The sequence below is a fragment of the Cnephaeus nilssonii genome (genome assembly GCF_951640355.1).
Source record: "Cnephaeus nilssonii genome assembly, chromosome: 13".
NCBI classification, from domain to species: Eukaryota; Metazoa; Chordata; class Mammalia; order Chiroptera; family Vespertilionidae; genus Cnephaeus; species Cnephaeus nilssonii.
In genome coordinates this window covers 80,029,373-80,051,351 of record NC_137084.1, presented here as the reverse complement: position 1 = coordinate 80,051,351, position 21,979 = coordinate 80,029,373, and the positions used below count along the sequence as shown (strand labels likewise).

The window sequence follows — 21,979 nt, the reverse complement described above, 5'->3', positions numbered from 1 at the left end:
TAATCGGGAAGAAGAAGGCGGCGAGAAGAAAGCAGCGCGCGCTCCGCGAGCCACAGCTGGCCCCTGGGGTGCGCGCATTGTGCCAAGTTAACTTTCTGGGCGCTTTCCGCCGTCCACAGCTCTCCAGACCCGCTGCGCCCCTGGAAGGGGGTGCTTGTCTGTCGATTTTCTGCTCCGGGGAGCTGGGTGCTTCGGAGCTGGCTCCATGGAGCCCGGCCCGCCGGGGCGAGGACGGGACGCTCTCCCCTTCTTGTCTCAGGGCCTTGGTTGGCTTTGTTTGCTGTTGATCCTCACCCTAGGGTATTTTTCCATTGATCTTTTAGAGAGCGTGGAAGAGAGAGGGAAAGACAGAGAGAAACATCATAGTTGCCTCCTGCCGGCACAGGCAGGGCCAGGGCAGTGGAGGAGCCTGCAACTGAGGTAAGTGCCCTTGACAGGAACCCACCTGGGACCCTTTGGTCCACGGCGGTTCTTTGGAGGCTGCAGGAGGCTGAGCCCGGAGTGAAATGCCTGCATCAGGCCCTTCCCCAGCCGCTCAGGCCAACCTTCTCCCCTCGCCTGTCCACCTGCTCCTGCCTCACAAAGAAGAGCTCAGGTTTTCTTACCTAGCCTGCTCCTGGAGTCTGTACCTGTGTGCCCCCCGCCCCCCGCCCCCCACTGGGATGTCCTCCTGCCTCTTCCCTTGGCTAACCATTCTGACATCAACTCAGCCCCATGGAGCTGGCCCTGCAAAGCCTGTCCTCTGTGTCCAGTTGTTTCTCAGGACCCAGGGCCCAGCAAGGGGAGCCTCACCAGGCACCTTGGCATCCTGCTGTCCTGGTTTGAATAACCTCCCCCTCCCCCGCCCCCCCCCCCCCCTACAGCAGACTCCACTGCCCACTAGGAGGGCCCCAGGAACCCTGGAGAGACATTTTCTGGGGGATTAGGATGGGCAGCAGGGTTAGATTTCACTGGCGATTCGTGTCCATGTCAAGACTCGGCCTCCTAATTTGTATTGGCTTCCCCCTCCCCACCAGCTGTCCCAAGGGCAGGAACCCCGCTTACCCAGCTCGTGCCCCCCCCTCCCCCCCCCGGACAGTCATTGGCACAAAGCAGCTGTGGATTCTGGCTCTGGCCCTTTACTGACTCTGTTTACTTGACCAAGTCACTTGGCCTCCCAGGAACTCAGCCTGCGCAGCTGCCTAGGTCTTTGTGGCTGTGACGGTCTGTGTTCCGTGATCTTCCTTGGTAGACTGTTCAGCGAAGCCCTCCCAGGCACAGTGCCCCAGTGCCTGACAGAGAACCCTAGAGTCCTAGGGTTGAAGGGGAGCTCCTGGGCCCCTTCCCCATCCTCCTGACAACTAGTCTTCATCATTTGCTGGATGAAGTAGCTGGCCCACTTGGGAGCTTCCCAGCCTGGTGGGGCCAGAGGGCCTGGATGACCCACGTGACGCTCTCTAAGGCTCTCTGGCTGATGGGATGAAGGCAGCAGCCATGGCATCACCGAGGGTGTCTGACTTCTTCCTGTGAGAGCACCGGAGACCCAGGGGAGTGGGCGGGGTTTAAAGCTGAGACATGTACCTATCCATTGGCATTTTTCTCTGCAGTGTAAGCCATTTGAGGGCAGGGACCATCTCTTTTTTATTCTCTACTGTGCCCCAGAATCAAAGCTCAGTGCCTGGCACATAGTAGGTGTTCAATAAATAGACGAGGAATAAATAAAAGAAGAAGGAATAAACGAGGAAGAAAGGAAGGATTAAAGGACTGCCTGCCCTGACAGGGGGCTGTCTTGAGAGTGGGTGGGCATAGGTCCAGGTTAGGGACCGGGAGATTATCTCCATTCCAAATCTCTGCTGTGCAACATCATGAGTTTTCTCTCCCCTTTAATTAAGAACTAAATATAGATCTTAATTAAGACACTGATGAATTTAATTTAGAGTGGCATTCGGGCCTTAACTTGAGAGCTCAATGCCGTGTTTGTATAATGTGGGCTATAAGCTAAATGAGTGCTTGCTTGTTAGCACCATAAGTAATTCCCTGGCAGATCCCTCTGAAGCAGCGCTAACCCCACTCTGCCCTGCCTAGAGGAGGCTCTTGGATGCCCACTGCCCGGCCCCCCTGCATCTGTCTGCATCCCGGGATGGCCCTGTTCTCTCCCGAGCTCTGGCCAGGCCGGAGCCTCCTTTCCCCACTCCAGTGTCTTTGTTCACGCAAGTCCCTCCGCCGGGAGTGCACTTTTCCTCACTTCTCACTCCGAGTGTGTCAGGAGGACTCGTCTCATTCCTTCAAGTTCTAGTGCAAGGGTGTGGGTTTGATGACGACCTCTCTACCATCTTTTCGTGTGTCCTGATCTCCAAGGTCTGAGGTGTGAGCTCCAAACTCCCACAGGGCTTTGTTGATTCCAGCACGTACTTGCCATGCACCATTAATATTTTGTTACCTCCCTGGCCCAAATCGGGTTGTGAGTGCCAAGGACCTGTGCACAGTAGGAAGACACTGTGATTTTGGCTTTCGCCCATGGAGCGCAAGGAGTCAGCCTCCCCATCTCAGTCCCAATGCCAGGCACAGAGCTAGGATGTGGCAGACCCTTCCGGTTCTGCAGGGAGTCAGGGGCTGAATGAAGATGCCTGGCAAGTCTAGTTGTATGTGGAGGGGCAGAGTAGGACCTGGGCCCATTTCATTCATTGTTCAGGCCCCAGTGTGACACCAAGAGGAAGTACTGCATGGTGATTAGGTGCTGCTCTAGGTTCTGATAGCCTGGGGCTGGACTCAGTTACTTCATCTGTAAAACAAGGTTGTTGTGAGGCTAAATGAGATTTTGCCTTTAGTGCAGTATGTGACGCATAATAAGTGCTCAGTAAATGGTAGTATGTCTATGAAGGTGTTTGGCTGCCTCACTAACCTCTTGGAGACTGGGCAGCTTTCAGTGAAATGGAGCAGAATGTATCATTCATACTTTGTACGTGGGAAAATAGGGGTGCGGGGTGACTGGCCTTGCTGGAGCTCCATGCTTTTTGCCCACATTGTCTGTGGCTCAGAACCTTCCTCTCCTCTAAGCTTCTCACCTGTGGAAGGAGGGAGTGGGAGGGGGAGATTTGTAGCCTGGGGTGATTCAGCCCCTGGCTCCTCCCCGTCTTTCCTAGCCTCGCATCAGTGCAACTTCATCACAAGTGTCTAGGGCGCGGGGATTCCGTCCTTCAGCACACGCCCCGGGCTGCCAGGCACACTGCTCGTTCACGTGGCTGTGATTTGAAGAACTGAATTCCTTCCCTGAACCTCAGCACTGCTGTTCCCAGCTCTGAACAATGGCGCCCCTTTTGAAACTTGTAGGTTCAGTTCCCTCCCTCTCTTGCTGTCAGTATGTATTGGCACTGTTCTGTGAGGCTCTAGACCAGGGCTTCTCCACCTCAGGGCTGTTGACGCTTTGGCTCTGATGACCCTTTGCTGTGGGGCTGTCCGGTGCCCGCAGGATGGTTAGCAGCATCCCCGACCTCTACCCACTCGATGCCAGTAGCACCCCTCACCCCAGGTGTGACAACCCAACGTGTCTCCAGACACTGCCGAATGTGCCCCGGGAGGACTTGCCCCAGCTGGGAACCAGCTGTATACTAAGCCCAGGCTGTATTCTAATCACAGGCCGTCCGCAGTATCTTATGTGTCTACCTGCCCAACACTGACTTAGAAACTATTCAAAGGCTCTTTTAATAGACTAAGAAGCAGACTGAGTGGGGGTTCTGGAATCAGGCCTGTTGCCAGCTGGAATGTGAGCACCAACCTCCTTTAACCTCAGTTTCTCACCTGGGATATGTTGATAAGCACACCTCTCTCTCGGGGTTATTGTCAGGTTCTTAGCACAGCTGGACACTTGGTAAGTGGTCACTATATATTAACATGTATATTTTTTAGGTGCGCATCCCGACGCAACCAACATTTTCATGCCTACTGTGCTCCCGCGATAGGAACAGCCGACGTTCGCGAGCACAGTCTCTGCAGGGCACTGTTTACATGCAGGAGCTCATCGGCCCTCAGAGGAGCCCAGGTAGACATGCATTCTTGTTACTCACGGGAACGGAAACACAGCCTTTGATGACCGGCCAGTCAGGTGAGACACGGGGCTGCTAAGCCGAACGTGAGCTCATTGTGACTGTGCGGCGCTGTGGCCCAGGCTCTTCACAGGAGCTTCCACATGCATTTCACTCATGAGCCCATCTCCAGCGACACCTCTTTCTAGAACTGTACCATCCAACTTGGCTCTTCAAATGAAAATGAATTAAAATTAAATTAATTAAAGTGTAAAAGTCAGTCCCTCCACCACACTAGCCCCATTTCAAGTGCACTCAGTAGCTAGTAGCTGTGTGCTGGGCAGCCCACACATAGAACATCCCCTCATGGCAGAGTTCTGCTGGGCAGCACTGTCCTAGGACTGTGGACAGTGAGCTTCTTTCTCTTAAGAGGTTTTTGATGTCCCTTTAGGTGATTGGTGTCCATCGGCACTGTGTCCAGAATTGTACAGTCACTAGAGTATGTTACTCATTTAACATTTATTAAGGCCCTACGATATACTAGTATCTGGAACAGTATTTGGGACTGAAGATATAACCGTAAATAAATAAATAAATAAATAAATAAATAAATAAATAAACACGGTCCATGCTCATACATGTAATTTATCACAGCATTAGATCGTTAACGTGCGGAGCTCAATGCTGTTGTGTGTTATGTGGCCCAGGAGCTGAGTAACTGGGAGAGGTGCTAAATCTGTGCAAGAGCCAATGCCATGGTAGCAGGACAGGGGCAAACGGTTCTCTCAGAGGCGGGTCACGCGATGATCCCTAGAGGCGGGCCTCGGGAACCCGCCCTGAAGGACACTTGGTGAGCCCTGGGCAGGCAGAGGCTGCGTAATGCTCTTTGGGTTTTGGATTTGCTCAAACTCTCTTTGGCCGGAAACTCCCTGTTGCAGGAACTTACACTGAGAAGGCTGAGCTCCGAGGGCGTGTCATCATTGTGTAAAGGAGATGCTAATTGGTAAAGAACTTACGTCCCGGTGAACGCATAGGTGAGCAGAGTGAGTGGGGTAGGAAGTGCAGAGGCAGATATAATATTAGGGTGTCACCTCTGCTTGCACCTCTAGGCCCCAGCATCCTTCTTTCTTGATTCCACTCTGAGCCCTTCCTCCCCCCTCCCTGGGCTCTCACCCCCACTCCCACCATGTGAGCTGACCCTGACCAATTGCCCATCTTCCTACTCCAATTCAACACTCCCCTAGCTCAGAAATTGCTTGGTGATATTGGGAACAATGAGGCCTGACTTTGTTAGTTCAGAGCAAAATGGTTTTCCTTTTTTAAGGGTATTGCATTCCTGGTGATGTATGGACAAGTCAGGAGAGTGGGGATCGGAGGAGAAAGTGAGCTGGGACTGCAGAGCCGCTGGAGCCCGGGGGCTGTTGCTGCTGATGCATGGGCTTGTGGGCCTGCAGAGCAGGCTGGGGCGAGCCTGGCCAGAGGAAAACCCCAGGAGGGATGTAGCCATCTGGGCTGCTGAAGAGCTAGGGGCCGTGGAGAGTGTCTTCTTCCTTGGAGGCAAGAGAGGGATCAGATTTAGCTCCATCATCTTTCTTCTCATCACAGGAGTGAGAGGGCTGGAGTGAGAGGCCCAGAAAGTGCTGGTGGTTTGTCTGGGGCCATACAGCAAGTTATGGCTCTGTCACTAGAACTCAGGGCCTTGTGTGTGTGTGTGTGTGTGTGTGTGTGTGTGTGTGTGTGTGTGTGTAAATCAATAGTTCATTTCTTTTATTGTTGAGCAGTGTTCCATGGTATGTATCTACCACAGGATTTTTAACCATTCACCCAATAATGGACATTTGGGTTATTTCCAGATTTTGGCTAGTATTATTATTTTTAATTAATAGACTTAATTTTTAGAGAATTTTGGCTTTAAAAAAAATGAGTTGAAAGTACAGAGAGCTCCCAGATACCCCCTTTACCCTCCCTTACAGTTTCCTGTATTATTAACATCTTGTATTAGTGTGGCATATTTGTTAAGACTGATGAACCTGTACTGATACACCATTATTAACTAAGGTTTATAGTTTACATTAAGGTTCATTCTTGGCTTTGTATAGACTGTGGGTTTTGATAAACGTGTAATGACATGTATCCACCATTACAGCGTCATCCTATCTAATAAAGAGGGAATATGCAAATTGATCGCCACACCGTAACAAAATGGCTGCACCCACAGCGGATGTAGGGATTCCGTAACACAAGATGGCTGCACCCACAGCAGAGGCTGAGTTCCTGTAACGAGCCTTAACAAGCAATCAGCAGGGATCTGAGGCTGTGCCCCCTGCCTGGTGGGGCTTCACAGGGGACCTCAAGCTGTCCCCCCCACCCACAGGGCTTGACAGGGGACCTAAGGCCACTCCCCCAGCCTGGTGGAGCTTGACAGGGACCTCAAAGCATGCCCCCTGCCCAGGCTGGGGGACCTGAGGCCATGCCCCCCCACCCGGCAGGGCTTGACAGGGGTGGGGCTGGCTGGGTCTGAATCTAGCCCAATGGGGGTGGGGCTGGCCGGGTCTGGATCTTGTGCAATTTTGAGGCGCACGTGGGTGGGCAGGACTTGACTTTGTTTCCCATGGTGTGCCCCAGACTCTGACAGGAAGAAGATTTTCATATACTTTTTACTAATTTTCTTTCATCTCTGACACTTCTATTATAGAGAAAGGGCAAATAGCAATATTAAAATATTTCCTCTAATTAATTCCCTTATAATGTGCATGAATTCCATTCACCAGGCCACTAGCACAGAATAGTTTCACTGCCCTAGAATCCCCTGTGCTCCACCTGTTCACCCCTCCCTCCTAACCTCTGCTGACCAGTGAGCTGTTTACCAGCTCCATGGCTTTTTCATTTGCCTTTTTATAAGGATTTTCTACAAGTCTTCCCTCTTGGATCTCTAGACCAACCATGCCTAGCCATAGCGCCTACTTGGAATCCAGCCCTGTGGGGAGCTGGGTTAGGGGTGTGTGAGCCGCCTGCATATGAATTTGAATTGCTTTCTTTTAAAGACCAGCGATTGCTGGAACTGGCTGATCTGGGCCCATTTCAGTGGTTGAGCTGTGGCCTGAAGGGAGGCCCTATATGGGGGTGAGGGAGCACAGAGAAGGGAGGCAGTGGCCTTGTCAACCGAGAGCTTGGCTCTGGGGCCTTTGCCAGCGCGGGCCCTTGGAGACCCCACGTGCTCAGCTCCTTCACCACGGTGCCTGGCAGCCAGCTGCCAGGCCTTCCCTCCCAGTGCCTCTGGCGCAGCCTGGGGCTGCCTCCTGGCTTGCAGGTTCACTCTGTAAATCCCACTTTCATTTCTAAATAGACAGTAAAATGAGCAATTGATTTTGGGTATTACATAAGTCAGCTGAGGGAAACTTTAATAAAGAAAAGAGCAGAGGGAGGAGTCTGAAGATCTTAAACTTGAAACTACAAAAAGCCCAGCATTTCCAACCCCAATGGAAACAGCTACACACCTGCTATGATCAGAGTCGGTGCAGGTGGCCGGGCCCTCAGCAAAAGCCTGGCCCAGCTGGCCAGGGCGCTGGGCTGCTCTGCGGAGGCTGAGCCCAGGAAAGACGGACCTCCCGCCCTCCTCCGACGGTGGGGCCCAGGGTCACCCCTCGGTTCCTCAAGCCATGAAGCCCCTCCACACTCACACCTTCATCTGGTTCTCAAACTGCCCTTGGAGGCAGACAGGGACTTCAGACAGTCAGGGACACACAGGATGTGGGAGTGGCCGGGACCACTGCGAAGGAGGGAAACTGAGGTGGTGCTGTCAGTGCACAGGGGGGCTGCGCTCAGGTGCTCCAGAGTCCGGCAGTGCCCGCGCCACTGTGTCAGGAGAGGGGAGGGATGCGTGCGGCTTTGCAGGGTGTCTATGGTCAGCATCACCGTCAACACTATCGATGCTCCTGCGCTCTAGACGAGGACACTGAGCGTGGGAGAAGTGGCGCTCCCGGGCCCGGGCCTTTGGATTCCTGATTTGCTGGAATTATCTCATGTTTTCTTCATGCTCCTGCCCATCTAGCTCATTTCCAGCTGGGTGGGCTGTTCAGACCAGGTTATTGGTGTGTGTGCGCGCGTGTGCATGAGTGTGTGTGCATGTGTGCACATGTGTGTGCATGTGTGTGTGTGTGTGTGTGTGTGTGTATGTGTGTTGGGTGAGAAAATCCAAGGATTTGGGGCATAAGTGGTAGGGAGAGGTAACTGAGGCCTGGAGGAGGGGGTGGAAGGTTAGTGAGGAGCTCAGGGACGCTGCTGTTCACTGGCTTCCTGCCTGGGAAGATTCTTATTTAGAACACTAGAAGCCCGGTGCACGAAATTCGTGCACGGCGGGGGGTTGTCCCTCAGCCCAGCCTGTACCCTCTCCAATCTGGGACTCCTGGAGGGCAGTCGGACATCCCTCTCACAATCCAGGACTGCTGGCTCCCAACTGCTTGCCTGCCTGCCTTCCTGATTGCCCCTAACTGCTTCTGCCTGCCAGCCTGATCACCCCCTAACCACTCCGCTGCCAGCCTGGTTGATGCTTAACTGCTCCCCTGCCAGCCTGTTTGCCCCCAACTTCCCTCCTCTGCCAGCCTGGTCACCCCTAACTGCCCTCTCCTGCAGGGTTGATCACCTCCAACTGCCCTCCCTTGCAAGCCTGGTCCCTCACAACTGCCCTCCCTTGCAGGCCGGGTGCCTCCCAACTGCCCTCTCCTGCTGGCCATCTTGTGTCCACATGGGGGCAGCTATATTGTGTGTTGCAGTGATGATCAATCTGTATATTACTCTTTTATTAGATAGGATAGAGGCCTGGTGCACGGGTGGGGGCCAGCTGGTTTGCCCTGAAGGGTGTCACAGATAAGGGTGGGGGTTCCCTTGGGGTGTGGGGCGGCCTGAGCGAGGGGGCCTGTGGTGGTTTGCAGGCCGGCCACGCCCCCTGGCAACCCAAGCAGAGGCCCTGGTATCTGGAATTTATTTTCCTTCTACAATTGAAACTTTGTAGCCTGGAGTGGAGCCAAGCCTGGGGCTCCGGCAGCCATTTCTGTGGCAGTTAATTCACCTTCTACAATTGAAACTTTGTAGCCTTAAGCGGGTGAGCCCTGCCAGGGTGTGTGGAAAGCTTTGCTTCCCCTGTTGCTGCCGGCAACCCTGGCCTGCTCTCTCAAGCTCCATTCTGCCGCCATTTGTTTGAATTTGTTTACCTTCTATAATTGAAACTTTGTAGCTTGAGTAGAGGCTTAGGCCTGCAACGGCTATGGAAAGCTTGGCTTCCTCTGTTACCTGGGAAACCTTGCTCTCTGTGGCTGTAGCCATCTTGGATTGGGGTTAATTTGCATACTTGCCCTGATTGGCTGGTGGGCGTGGCTTGGCTGGTGGGCGTGGCTTATGTAGCGGAGTGATGGTTAATTTGCATATTACCATTTTATTAGAGAGGATATGGCCCCGCACAGCCACACGGACCCGGGTGTGGCCTCTGCACCCGCTTCTCTTAGACGCTGCAGCTCTAGAGCCTGAAGAATGCTGGCAGACAGGCCTGGGAGGCCCACGTCTCTCCCACACCTGCAGTCCTGTGAACAGGACCCAGATGGCTCCTAGGCTGGGCAGGTGAGCTGCCTCCGTGGCCCCTGCGAGTCTAGAACCCTCATCCCATCCTCTGCGCCGAGGCTGGGGCCTGTGGGAAGCGCAGCAGGGAGCGCAGGCAAGGAATGCAGGCTTGGAGTCAGGTTTGGAAAAAGCAGCCTGAGTTGTAGGAGTCAGTGAAGAAGTCACACTTTTGAGATCCTGTCTGTGGGCAGCTGTCCCTGCCCCCGGCTTTCTCTCCCACGCCGCCCCTGGTGGCCTCACTGAGTGAGAGGCTTCTCCCGTGGTGGCCCTGTCGGCTGCTTCTGAGATGGGACTTGGCGAAGGGAAAGATGATGTCGTGCTCCTGGTCTGCCCTGAGGCACCAGGCGCAGGGGCCTGAGAGAGGGACTCCAGCCCTGCGGGCGCCACCCCCTCTGTCTTCCTCCATCTGAGGCCGTGGGGAGCCCTCCGGCTAGCACTCCACCTGCCCACGCGGAGGCCAGGCTGGCTCAGCCTCCTTAGTTTTGAACTGGGAATCTCACCCTGGACCCAGGAAGGCTGCAGTCGTGTATAAAAAATCCCAGTTTTGATCCCCTGGGGTGGACGGGGGGAGGGTCAAAGCTGTGGGGAGATGGGTATAGAACAGACAAAAGATAAGCAATAATTAGGACCGGGCAATTTGACCCTATATCTCTCCCACGTCCCCAACTCTTGCATTTATTCAAGTGACGGAAGGCTAAGCTGCCAGTGGTTGCATCTTGGGAGGGAATGTGAGTGACTCAGAGGAGTCTGCAGCCCCAGGGGCGGAGCAGAGCCATGTGACAGTCACATGCACATCCTGTGAAGTGTGCCTGCCTCTCTGGGAGAGACCGCCACCTCCCGTCACCTCCTGTGCAGCCGGCAAAGTGGGTGGGCACACCCTCCGGAGCTGGCTCTCGCATGGGCTTTGATTTGTCGTGTCTCTTGGCACCGCTTCACGAGGGGTCTTTCTCCCTCTGCCCAAGGGTGTGCCAAGGCTTTAATGCTGCCCTCAGCCTGAGCGCATCCTCAGGTGACTCAGCGCCGACTACAGAGGGCCCAGTCTCAGCACCGGCCCTTGGACAGAGCTGGCATTGAACTCGCGCTGGGACCACGTCAGATCTCTGAGCCTAGAAGCAGGGGGGAATGGGTGCATCCCGTCGTGGCTCCCCGGGTGGTGATAAAGCCCCTTTGGGTTAATCTGGGGGCAGCCTGTAAGGGATGGGTGTGGAGCACAAAGTGTGAGGGCTCCCCCAGACCCAGGACTGAGACCCCCGCATCCCGGATACCAGTGAGTGTTTCTGCATTCCCCACGCACTTGGGAGATGAAAGCGCACCAACAGCCAGCCCCATGGCCCCTGGGACTCACAACTGAAGAAGAGGCTGAATAATGCATGCGGCCAGAGCACTTCAGAGAGGCGCCTGGGGACAGCAGGGGGAGGGGCATGGACAGGCAGTGTGTGTGGGGTGTGTGTGGGGGGAGGGGGGTCCTGGCAGGAGAGAAGACAGGAGCCCTGATGAGGTCTGTGGCTGTGGCCTCCACAGCAGTCAGAGCTGTTGACCACACGGAGAGCTGGCATCTGGACTGGGTGGTAAGCTCTGCCCGTCCCACATCTAACCTTCTGGTGCTGTCCCTAAGGGACCTCCCAAGAAAAGCTACTACAGAGACAGTTTGCGGGGCTGGATTTAGGCTGCAGCCGGGATCCTCGCTGTGAGGAGGCAGCACAGGAGACTTTCCCGGCCTTTAGAGAAGGGCCGGACTCGCCAGAGGGTGGCTATGGGACACGTGACCCCCGGCCAGTGCTGTGGGACAAGGACAGTGGGCATGGGATCCCGCAGGGCATCCCCGTCGGGTCCTTGGTGAGATCCTCTCTTCTCGCGAGGCTGCCCTTTTCATCCACGGGTCAGCTCTGTGGGCATCCACACATGCCACCTGGGGACTTCCCCCTTGTTTCCTGTCAGCTCCACGCGGTGCTTACCCTGTCCGCGTGGCCTAAAGGGGGCAGCAACTCCCTGAACGCCGCCTGCAGAAAGAGGGAGCACACTCTGCATGCTTGCCGTGCGCCTGCTCTTTCCTCGTGGACTCCACAAGGTATGCAGAAATGAGTGTCTCCCCTTTTAAGGAACAAGCTGGGTCCAGAGAGACTGACAATTGGAGGGGGTTCTCATTCTCGTCCTGGGCTCTGAGGGCCTTTCCGTCAGGCTCCCCATTGGGCAGACTCTCAAGTGATGCCCACTGCCCCACCCTACAGCTCTCTCGGGCCCTTCTGAGCAGAAAGTAACAACTAGAGCGCGTTTGAGGCCAGGGAGCTGCCTGCTCCTAGACCTCCTCCCCAGGAGACGCCTTGCAAAGCCAGGCTGACCCAGTGGGGGCCTGCATTGGCCAGGTGAGTGGGACCGTGTGATCGCCCTCCTCCTGGTCTTTCTGCAGGGTGCCTTTCTGGGCTTCACCCTCTGCCAATGCCAAGCGTGCCACCAAAGCAAGTGGGGGACCCCAATCCTTCAGGCAGCGGGCAGCATCCCTGGGCGATGATTGGCTGGGGCCTTCCAGCACACTGCTGCCACGGCATGGTAATCAAATGCCGGCCCAACCAAAGCCCACCCAGCCATATGGCCTTCTGCCCAGAGAAGAGCTGGGCCCTGTCTCCCGCTCCCCGTATAACTGACCCAAAGGAAGGAGGTCGGAGCCCGACTCTGGTCCTGGGGAGCTCGTTTGACAGAAAGCTTTCAGCTTTGGTGGCAGCCGGCTGGGTCTGCCAGAAGGTAGAACATCCTAGAGAGCTTTTCTCTACACACAGGGTACGCTGGCTAGGAGGCGGGGGAGGCGGGGGAGGCGGGGGAGGCGGGGGATGTGGGGGAGGCTAGGGGAGGCAGGGGCAAACCCCATCAACGGAACTTGGCTGAAAGTTCAAGGCCATCTGCCCCACATGTTGCTGGAAACATGCCTACTTTGCTGGCCCACCCCCCGCAGCTCCTCCCCCAGGCTGGTCCCCTGGGACAGCGCCTGAGTCTGACACCCACCTGCCTTGGGTAGGGCGGGCGCCCAGCTGGTCTGCACAGGCCAGAGGCCCCGCTGGGCAAGGCCATGCTAGCACAGCCCTCCATGCTCGGAGATCCCCTTCCACCCAACGCACGTGTCACCACGTCTCACAGCAGGTCTCACTGTCATTCCTGTCTTATTAGTATCCCTGCCCTCAAAGTAGATCAGAGATTCAACTAATTTGCTCATTAGTAAAAGGAAATTAGCCATTTGAGATCTGTTCTAATAAAATTAGCCTGGTGACAAACGCTTTGTTGCCATGTTTATTACATTACCACACTCCTTGCCTTTTAAAGGCCAGAGCAACTCTTCAGGGTATTTTCCAAGCCTCTCTTTTCCTTGCTTTTATTCTTTTTTTCAGGCCTATAGAGATTTTTTTTTCCTTTTCAAGGATAATTGGGAAGGTGGGACCCAAATCCCAGTTCCATTCACACACCCCACAGGCCAGGGACCCTTAGCCTTTGTTCCCTCGCCTACAGTCCCCTCCTCCCCAGCCTCTTGGCTTGGTCCTGCCCCCTATCCCCACCCTTAAAGGTTTCCTATGTTGCTGGTCCTTTAAAAGCCAGCATCTCCCTGCCAAGCACCCTCTCCACCGAGTCCAGCCACAGGCTGGCAGCAGCAGCCCTCTGTCCACTCCCCTAATTGCCAGCTGGGCCTTTCACTCCTTGCTTGGTCTCCCTGCCTCAGAGCCTTCAGCCTTATATTGCAGTTTAAGGCCAACCTGGCTCCACCCAGTCACTTGTTTGTAGTCCTCTGGAATGACCTGTCTGTCTAGAGTGGCCAACTTACCCATTTACTTCTCCTTCTTCTCTTTCCCCTTCCCTTCCCCCTTCCCCTTCCCCTTCTCCTCCCCGCTCCCCCTTCCCTTCCCCCTTCTCCTTCTCCTCCCCCTTCCCTTCCTCCTCATCTTTCCCCTTCCCCTCCTCCTCCTCCTCCTCTTTCTTTTCCTCCTCCTTCCCCTTCCCCTTCCCCTCCTCCTTCTTCTCCTCCTCCTTCCCCTTCCCCATCCCCTTCCCCTCCTCCTTCCCCTTCCCCTTCTCCATCCCCTTTTCCTTCTTCTCCTCCTCCTTCCCCTTCCCCATTCCCCTCCTCCTTCCCCTTCTCTTTCCCCTTCCCCTCCTCTTCCTCCTCCTCCTCCTCCTCCATCCCCTTCCCCTTCCCCTCCTCTTCCTCCTCCTCCTCCTCCATCCCCTTCCCCTTCCCCTCCTCTTCCTCCTCCTCCTCCTCCATCCCCTTCCCCTCCTCCTTCTTCTCCTCCTCCTTCCCCTTCCCCTCCTCCTTCCCCTTCCCCTCCTCTTCCTCCTCCTCCTCCTCCATCCCCTTCCCCTCCTCCTTCTTCTCCTCCTCCTTCCCCTTCCCCTCCTCCTTCTTCTCCTCCTCCTTCCCCTTCCCCTCCTCCTTCTTCTCCTCCTCCTTCCCCTTCCCCTCCTCCTTCCCCTTCCCCTCCTCCTTCTTCTCCTCCTCCTTCCCCTTCCCCTCCTCCTTCCCCTTCCCCTCCTCCTTCTTCTCCTCCTCCTTCCCCTTCCCCTCCTCCTTCCCCTTCCCCTCCTCCTTCTTCTCCTCCTCCTTCCCCTTCCCCTCCTCCTTCCCCTTCCCCTCCTCCTTCTTCTCCTCCTCCTTCCCCTTCCCCTCCTCCTTCCCCTTCCCCTCCTCCTTCTTCTCCTCCTCCTTCCCCTTCCCCTCCTCCTTCCCCTTCCCCTCCTCCTTCTTCTCCTCCTCCTTCCCCTTCCCCTCCTCCTTCTTCTCCTCCTCCTTCCCCTTCCCCTCCTCCTCCTTCCCCTTCTCCTTCCCCTTCCCCTTCCCCTTATTCTTCTCCTCCTCCTTCCCCTTCTTCTTCACCTTCCCCTTCTCCTCCTTCTCCTTCCCCTCCTCCCTGTCCTCCTCCCCTCCCCCTCCTCTCCCCTTCCTCCTCCTCCTCCTCTCCTCCCTCCCCCTCCTCCATCTCCTTCCCCTTCCCCTTCTCCTCTTCCTTTCCTCCTCCTCCTTCTCCTTTTCCTTCTTTAAACATCTTTCACATTTTTATTCATCTTGTAAGCAATACTTTCCTTTGAAATAGTAGAGGCCATACTCTTCTTTAAGCAAAGAAGTTTAAATTTTATTTTGCAATTATAATTTACGTTCAATATTATTTTATCTTAGTTTCAGGTGTATAACATAGTGGTTAGACAAGCACATACTTTACAATGTATTCTCCCCATATTTCCAGCACCCACCTGGCACCATACATGGTTATTACAACATTATTGACTATATTCTCTATGCTGTACCTTATATCCCCATGACTGTTTTGTAATTATCAAATTATACTTCTTAATTACTTCACCTTTTTCACCTATCTACCCAATTCTCCTTCCCTCTGGCAACTACCAGTCTGTTCTCTGTATCTATAAGTCTGTCCTTATTTTGTTTGTTAGTTTATTTTATTCATTAGATTTCACATATAAATGAAATCATATGGCACTTATCTTTCTCTGACTGGTTTATTTCCCTTAGCATAATGCTCTCCAGGTCTATCCATGCTGCCACAAAGGGTAAGATTTCCTCCTTTTTATGGCTAAGTAATATCTCATTGTGTAAATATACCACAACTTTTCACCCCTACTCATCTACTGATGGGCACTTGGGCTGCTTCCAAATCTTGACTATCTATATATATAAAAGGCTAAGTGACGGTTGCATCTGAAACACCCGAACTGATGACCAAACAGGCGGTGTGGGGCGACCAGGCCAGCAGGGGAGTTAGTGAGGGGTGACCAGGCTGGTGGAGGGGGCAGTTGGGGGTGACCACACCAGCGGAGGGGGCAGTAAGGGGTGACCAAGCCAGCAGGGGTGGGCAGTTAGGGGCAACCAGGCCAGCAGGGGAGGCAGTTAGGGGTGATCAGGCAGGCAGGCAGGTGAATAGTTAGGAGCCAGTGGTCCCGGATTGTGAGAGGAATGTCTGACTGCCGGTTCGACCGAGGGGTCCCGGATTGGAGAGGTTGCAGGCTGGGCTGAGGAACCTCCCCCCACAAGCATGAATTTTGTGCACTGGGCCTCTAGTTGTAAATAACACTGCAATGAACAAAGGGGTGCATATATCCTTTTGAATTATCGTTTTGGGTTTCTTTGGATATATTCCCGGAAGTGGAATTGCTGGGTCATAAGGCAGTTCCATTTTTAATTTTTTGAGGCCCCTCTATACTGTTTTTCATAATGGCTGCACCAGTCTGCATTCCCACCAGCAGTGGGAGGGTTCCCTTTTCTCCCCATTTGCTTCTGTCCTTGGCAGTTTGGTGCTTGACTGGCATGAATAGAAAACTCAGGCACATTCCATTATACGTACAAACACGGAGCTGCCTGGAGGGTCCCACATGGGTCTGAGGAGGGGAGGATGGTGGACTGGGAGGAGTGGGAGGATGGTGGGCTGTGGGAGGCAGGGAGGATGGTGGGCTGTGGGAGGCGGGGGGGATGGTGGGCTGTGGGAGGCGGGGGAGGATGGTGGGCTGTGGGAGGTGGGGAGGATGGTGGGCTGTGGGAGGCGGGGGGGATGGTGGGCTGTGGGAGGCGGGGAGGATGGTGGGCTGTGGGAGGCGGGGGGGATGGTGGGCTGTGGGAGGCGGGGGGGGATGGTGGGCTGTGGGAGGTGGGGAGGATGGTGGGCTGTGGGAGGTGGCGGGGGGGCATGGTGGGTTGTGGGAGGTGGGGGGATGGTGGGCTGTGGGAGGTGGGGAGGATGGTGGGCTGTGGGAGGCGGGGGGGGGGGCGGGATGGTGAGCTGTGGGAAGCTCCCAGCTGACCCGGGCACTGTGATTCAGGGGCCAGTGCTCCTCAGCGTGTCCCAGCGCTCTGCTGGCACCTCCTCCAGCAGCATTTCGTACCTGGTGTCATTTTCACAACCGCAGTGAGCAGTTGCTCTGCGCCAGGCAAGGGCATCTCTTCTTTTAACCCGGATGACATCAGGAGGTAGACCAACCCGTTGCTCTCATTAAAGACCAGTGTTTGGAAAGGGTCCGGAGACTGCGCTGCCTGCAGGCTGCGGAGGAAGAATGTGAGCCAGGTGTGTCTCTAACCACTGCACTTGCTGGGTAAATGCTGCCTGCCCGGACCGCGTGGGGTGAGATGGTGGGCTGTGGGAGGTGGGGGTCTGTGAACCAGCATCTCCCACCCTTCCCAGGCTGGGCCCACACCTGGCATGTGGTGAGGGCTCACAAGCCGTTACTGAGGGTTCACAAGGTGGGTAAGGGAGGGACAATCAGGCCGCTCCAACTACCCCAGGAGGCCTGAGGCAGGGGGACCTGGGCTGGTCCAATAGAACCGGAGCACTTTCCCCTCCTTTTGCCTCCAGCAGCCCTCATCCCAGTCTCTCCCTGCCCCTCCCGGCTCCCTCCTCGCCTGATACAAATCACTGGTCAGGCAACAGCGACGGGCTTATCCCACAGGATGTGACTCTGAATATTAGAATGTCAGAAGTGGCTGCATTTGCAATAATTTGCTGTCAGACAGGAAATAAAAGAGGAGTTGCAGTTATTTAATTTGGAGCGTGCACACAGCAGGCTGAGCCTCGGGACTCACTGCTGTCTCCTCGGCAGCCTGGGCATCAATCCCTCAGATTCTCATCCTGGCCACACCTTCCTCCAAACCCTATGTCCCACCCACCCAGCCTTTATTCCCGTCCCCACCCTCCAGGCTCTCCTGCTCCGTGCACTTCCCAAACCCCGACCCCTCACTTGTCTTCAGCTGAGAGTGAAGGCTTGGGGAGCGGTGGTCACCCTCTGAAGGAAGACCCAGACTGACTGCGAGCCAGGTCAGGCCAGGGCTGTGGGCCTGGTCTCGAGGGTCAGGCTGGCTGAAGCTATTGGGAATCCTGAGGCTGCCTAGAATCGACTCCTGTCCAGCCCCAGTCCCTGCTGGTGAATCAGCTCCTGACAGATGGGGTGTGGCTTCCTGGGGAACCGACAGCCCATCCTGGCAAAAGGTGCACTTGCTGTGGAAAGAGGAGACAGTCCTGTAGACTTGTGGGTGCTTCTGTGCTCACACCTGTTTCTGGTCTGTTCCTCCGCTCAGTGCTGCACTCTGCCTGGAGTCACATCAGTCTTGCCCCCAGCGCTGGGTCATCAGGGCGCTGTGGGAAAGGCCTGAAGAGGGACCTGGGTTTCAGTCCTGGCTTTGTGCGCTGGGCTGCTGCTTTACCTCGCTGAGCCTTTCCTGCTTCTTGAGACTGGGACTATAGAATGGCTCACAGACTTGCGAGGGCAGTACACTGGTGGAAGTGTGAGCACTGCGCCCAGCATGAAGTGGGTATAATGCCTCCTCCTTGAGAGGCAGCTCTGAGCTGAGGCTTGCAGGAGCTCTCACCCCAGCACCTTCTGAGCTTCCTAGCTCACTTCCCCAAATCCAAAGCAGAGTAGTGGAGGGGACTTCAAAATTGGGGCCTCTTTTGATTCTTCAAATATTTTTCTGCCCTCTCCTCTCTGTCTCTCCTCTGGGCCTCACATTGCAGGTATGTTGGTACAATTCATGTTGTTCCTCAGGTCTCAGTGAGGCTCTGTTCATTTTCTTCAATAACTTTTCTCTTTGTTATTCAGATTGGGTAATTTCTATTGACTTCAAATTTACTGATTCTTTCTTCTGATATCTCAAATCTGATGTTGAACCCATATAGTGAATTTTTATTTTTGTTACTATAATTTTCAAAACTATAATTCCCATTAGATTCTTTTTCATAGCTTCTATTGCTTTTTTAAAATTCCCTACTTATTAAGTCATTGTCATCATATTCTTTAATTATTTAAACACTAGGGGCCCAGTGCACGAATTCACGCATCTTGAAAGGAACTGTGGGCCGCGAGGCTGCGGTGGGCACAGGGGCGGGTCTCGGCCCATCCTCCGCGCCCCTGCCCAGCCCTTCCCGCCATGGCCCCCAGTCCCCTGTCTGCCGGCAGCCCTGCTCCTGCCACTGTTGTTCCCATGCACTGATGGTGCCGGCCCTGCTCGCACCCACTGACAGTGCAGAGTGATTGGGGCTGGCGCCAGCAGTGGATACAAGCAGGGCCGGCGCTGTCAGTGGAAGCAAGCAGTGGCTGCTGCCCTAATTATCCTTCAGGAGCAGGGGGAGGTGGAGAAGCCCTCAGGGGTGATCGGGGCCAGCAGCCGCCATTTCCACCCACTGACGGTGCTGAGCGATAGGACCAGTGCTGGGCACCGGCAGCAGGTGCGATTGGTGGTTCCGGTGCCAGCTGTGCACACCTGTTCCACCATCCTGCCATAGCCGACACCCGTGATGTTCTGCGCGCACCCCCTGGTGGTCAGCTCACGTCATAGTGACCAGTTGTTCGGTTGTTCTGCCGTTCGGTCTATTTGCTTATTAGGATTTTATATATATAGATAGCTTCTTTTGAGAACCAAGATAGTGGCATAGATAAACACTGGTACTCACAGTCTCCCACAACCACATAAAAACTACAACTAAAATACAGAACAACCATCATTAAGAACCACTTGAAATCTGGCTGAATGGAAGTCCTACAACTAGGGAAATAAAGATGAAAACACATTGAAAAATGGTAAGAGGTGTGGAGACATGGGACGGGCTGCTCCAATACCCATGCCTGGCATTCTATTTTAATCAGGAGGGATATCTCAGCTGCAGAGGCTTCCTGTGAGGAGCAAAGGGTCCCAGTCCCACACCAGACCCCCAGCCCAGGATTCCAGAGCCGGGAAGAAAAGTCCCCATAACTTTAGGCTGTAAAAACCAGCATGGATTATGGCTGAGTGACACAGAGGCTGCTGGAGACCCAGGTGTTCCTCTTAAAGGGCTGGCTCACAAAGTTACATGGATTTGCTCCCTCTGAGTTCCAGCACTGGGGCAGTGCTTGGGAGGAATTCAAGGACAAATGGGGAGGAACTGGACTGTCTGGTATTGGAGCAAGACTTCAGGGGTGGCTTTCTCCCAGACAGGGGTGCTTGCAGGGGTCATTGTTCCTATGCTGAGATCTCCCCCATTGCAGAGCTGATTGGCAGGCATATCTGAGTTTCCATCTGCCTGGCTCACACTGTTCGATCTTCCCTGATGATTCTCTGAGACCCCACCCCATCCAATTTTCAGCCACACCCCAGCTGTATGCAGCAGCTTTACCATATGAATGGCCTGTCCTGGCTCAGGCTTCAGACTTTGCTAAAATCTCTCAAACAGCTGGTGTCAGCATGCCCCATACCAAACACTAAGAGGCCCAAGACCTGGCACTATCTGCTGCCTGCTTTGCTTCACAGCTTGGCCTTGTTTGGACACTTCTAAGGCTAATACAAGTAGCAGTCATCTGCAGATTGTTCTTTAGCTCCTGCCAGTTGGCCCCAGACAGTGGCTGACTTTGCACCTGCCATAAGGCCCCAGAGCCAATGCACCCAGTGGACAGATTCAGACCATTCTAGGTTACAACTCTGCACATCATGAGCTATAGACTCAGTGTGCACCAAAGCCCCACAGAAGCAAGCCCCACTTCAAAGAGTTGTCTCTTTCACAGCAGTTCTGCCACTATAGTCACAGTTGATCCTCACAGCCAATTGGCCTGGAGGTCAATTCCTCCCAGTGATGCCAACATCAATCAAGGCTCAACTACAAGACTGTGCATGCAGCCACTGGGCCCAACAGGACTCCTACTATACAAAGCCACTTTACCAATTCCAGGTGACATGGCAGCTCTACCCAATACATAGAAACAAACACAGGGAAGCCGCCCAAATGTGGAGACACAAAAACATGTCACAAATGAAAGAACAGAAGAAATCTACATAAAAATAATTAAATAAAATGGAAGCAAACAAACTACTAGATGCAGAGTTCAAAACAATGTTTATAAGGATGCTCAAGGATCTTAATAAGAGCTTCAAGGGGCTTAGTGAGAATTTCAAGGGTCTTAATGAGAATTTCAAAAACATGAAAAGGGACCAGTCAGAAATTAAGCATACACTAACTGAAATAAAGAATAATTTACAGGAATTCAACAGTAGAGTAGAGGATTCTGATAATCAAATCAATGATTCGTAATACGAGGAAGCAAAAAACACCCAATCAGAAGAGCAAACAGAAAAAAAATCCAAAAATATGAAGATAGTGTAAGGAACCTCTGGGACAATTTCAAGTGCACCAACATTTGCATTAAGAGGATGCTAGGAGGAGAAGAGAGAAAGAGCAAGATATTGAAGACCTATTTGAAGAAATAATGATAGAAAACTTCTACCTGGTGAAAGAAATAGACTTAAAAGTCCAGGAATTACAGAGAGCCTCAAACAAGAGGAACCCAAAGAGGCCCACACCAAGACACAGCATAATTAAAATGCCAAGGACTAAAGACAAAGAGAGACTCTTAAAAGCTGAAAGAGAAAAGCAGCTAGTTCCCTATGAGAGAGCACTCATACAACTGTCAGCTGATTTCTCAACAGATACTCTGTAGACCAGAGGGAGTGGCAAGAAATATTCAAAAATATTGAAAGTGATGAATAGTAAGGACCTATAACCAAGATTACTCTGCCCAGCAAAGCTATCATTTATCATTGAAGGTCAGATAAAGAGTTTCACAGACAAGAAAAAGCTAAAGGAGTAAATCGCCACCAAACCAGTATTACCTGAAATGTTGAAGGGTATTCTAGGAGAAGAAAAAGAAGAAAAAGAAGAAGGAGGAGGAGGAGGAGGAGGAGGAGGAGAAAGAGGAGGAGGAGGAGGAGGAGAAAGAGGAGGAGGAGGAGGAGGAGGAGGAGGAGGAGGAGGAGGAGGAGGAGGAGCCCTAGCTGACTTGGCTCAGTAGATAAAGCGTCAGCCTGTGGATTGAAGGGTCCCAGGTTCTATTCTGGCCAAGGGCACATCCCCAGTAGGGGCATGCAGGAGGCAGCCAATCAATGATTCTCTCTCATCATTGATATTTCTATCTCTCTCTCCTCCTTTCCTCTCTGAAATCAATAAAGATTAAAAAAAAGAACGCCTTTATATTAAAAGAAGAAGAAAAATATGAACAATAAAATGGCAATATATATATATATATATATATATATATATATATATATATATATCAACAGTTGAATCTAAATATCAAATAAATGAACAAAGAACCTAATGAACAAAATAAACTGATGAATAAAATAGAACCAGAAGCATAGAAACATGGAACAGACTGATGAATCTCAAAGAATTTATATGCATACTAGAGGCCCAGTGCACAAATTTGTGCACCAGTGGGGCCCCTTGGCCTGGCCTGCGGGATTGGGCCAAACCAGCTCTCCAACATCCCCCAAGGGGTCCTGGATTGCGAGAGGGCACAGGCCAGGCCAAGGGACCCCACCAGTGCAAGACTGGGGCCAGGGAGGGATGCGGGAGGTT

General features: G+C 53.5%; 1 pseudogene across 1 annotated transcript in view; it reads right to left on the bottom strand.

The window, feature by feature from the left end:
- The window catches only part of LOC307110218 (polypeptide N-acetylgalactosaminyltransferase 11-like), a 96,154-nt pseudogene that overhangs the window by 28,866 nt on the left and 45,309 nt on the right, over positions 1-21,979 (bottom strand). The window lies entirely within an intron of this gene.